Source organism: Aplysia californica, unplaced genomic scaffold (assembly GCF_000002075.1).
Source record: "Aplysia californica isolate F4 #8 unplaced genomic scaffold, AplCal3.0 scaffold00050, whole genome shotgun sequence".
In the NCBI taxonomy this organism is placed as follows: Eukaryota; Metazoa; Mollusca; class Gastropoda; order Aplysiida; family Aplysiidae; genus Aplysia; species Aplysia californica.
In genome coordinates this window covers 1,369,899-1,372,007 of record NW_004797320.1, presented here as the reverse complement: position 1 = coordinate 1,372,007, position 2,109 = coordinate 1,369,899, and the positions used below count along the sequence as shown (strand labels likewise).

Here is a 2,109-nt window from a genome sequence, read left to right as displayed (position 1 = left end):
CCCCCCCCTCTTTCTATTTTTCCCTTATCTCGGTCCATTAGGAGATCGACCCTAAAATTGAGGTTGCATCTGTTTAATAGTAGCAGAGTGTTGAAAGATGCATTGAACATAGACCTTATATCAATAAAATGAGCTTGATAGTGTTCACCACCGGTTTAACGATAGAAAATCATGTTGATAAATTCATTACCTGAAGACACCGCACAGAATAGTGTAAAAAGATGTGTCATAATCTGCTTACAAAGTTCGAGCACGAAATCATATCGCTAGCGAAGATAAAATTATCTTACCTCCCACTTTACTCAATACACAAAGAAACTCGGAAATAAGGGCAGATAGGCGTCTCTATAAAAACGTCAGCCATCGATTGGGAAGCGCTTTAAAACGGTATTCTGATAACTAATTGATTGGCGTGGATTTTTCTTAATGAGCTCTTCACGGCTCTGCCCGTGACAGATATAGCCCAGCCCTTGTCCCTCTCTCCTTTGCCCTGTTTGATAGGTGTTTTCGTGATCAATCTGTGCATTTATACGGCCTTGTTACCTCCCTTTTGTAAGACACTCAAGAACAAGCGGGGAGATTAGAGAATTGAAGTGGCTAAATGGACACGGAACATCAGACGATTGTGTCCCGCGTGATAGAAACAGAGAACAGCGGAATTCTTTCTTTCCTTTTACACTTATCTTGAAATCAGGCGTCTATGATCTCGTCACCTCTTTCTGCTCGTTGTAAAACGTTTCGTTAAATGTTTCTCTCTATTATACCTATTGTTGCTTTTGTTGTTGTTATTGTTGATATGATGATGATGTCGTCAGTATTCCATTTTGTTCTTGCAAGTACTCGAGTTTGAAGCCATTTATGTTCTTGTGGTTGATGTTGCTGATGTTGGGGTTGATGCCTCAGTGCGGCTACCGACATTATTATTGTCGATGTTTCGGTTATTGCTACCTTTGTTAATGGTGTCATTGTTTCTTTTTGTGTTCTTTGTTATTATTACTCTCCTTGATGCTGCTGCTGCTTATGTGCGTGGGGATTTTTTGTTTGAATTTTTTTTTTGGGTGGGAGTTGTTTTGTTGGGTATTGTTTTGTTCTTTTTCGGTTTTTTGTTTTGTTGTTATTGTTATTTGTTTAGGGCTTGTTTGTTTGTTTTTTCGTTTTTGTTTTTTGTTCTTGTTTTTTTGTGGTTGGGGGGGGTCGACCAAGCATAAATATTCGTTTTTACCGTTTGAAGTGCTATGGTTATATGACGTACCATGCTCCCAATTATATAATTTTTAAGAAAGACAAAAGAATACGTTTTCAGCTTTAATAAGCCTCATGTTCGTGTCTCGTAAACATATGTGGATGTTTTTCCTTGTTAGATCATTACACTTTACAGCCCTATTTGTTTGTGAAAGCTATACTCGTAAAATTCTAAGCACATGTGTCATTTAGACCCTGTCTACCTTTTTTGTAAATGCTTTTAGCTATCCGAGAAAGCTGTATGTAGAGCTGAACTTTTAAACAAATTGTTTTATTCTTTTAACTGAAAGCGACACATCTTTTAAAGTTAGGCATTGTCAAGCTTACTCAGGATGTACTAAATCAATACACTTGTCGCGCAAGGAAGTGTCAATAACAGCTGATTTTAAAAAATCGACTTCTGCCTTTTAAGGCACTGTTGAACTTGCGAACTCTAAAGGTATTCGTCTCTCTTTAACAATCATGACGACGACGACGACAACGACGACGATGATGATGGTGATGATTTCTTTTGTTTCCTTAATGGGCCTGGTGGGCTCCACGAAGAAACCTTCGAGCGAGAGCGAGGCTATTTTTCGGTTCCATTGTCGTTATACTCAGAGGCACCTCTACTCGTCCAAATAACTCCATTCGAGTTGCCATTGTTCCTGAACATTCAAACATAATAATGTTTGACATTCTCCTTTTCATGGTTGCATCTTCGGCAACGAGGGTTGAGCTCTTCATTCAAAAAGTTCTGATACCATCTCATGCTCTAATGATGGTCTGTTGATGATGATGATGATGATGATGATGATGATGATGATGATGATGATGATGATGATGATGATGATGATGATGATGATGATGATGATGACATTATTTTTT

General features: G+C 38.3%; 1 protein-coding gene across 1 annotated transcript in view; it reads left to right on the top strand.

Moving 5' to 3' along the window:
- LOC101860794 overlaps nucleotides 1–2,109 on the top strand; it is a 25,618-nt gene that overhangs the window by 21,719 nt on the left and 1,790 nt on the right. The gene's annotated exons all lie outside the window — the stretch shown is intronic.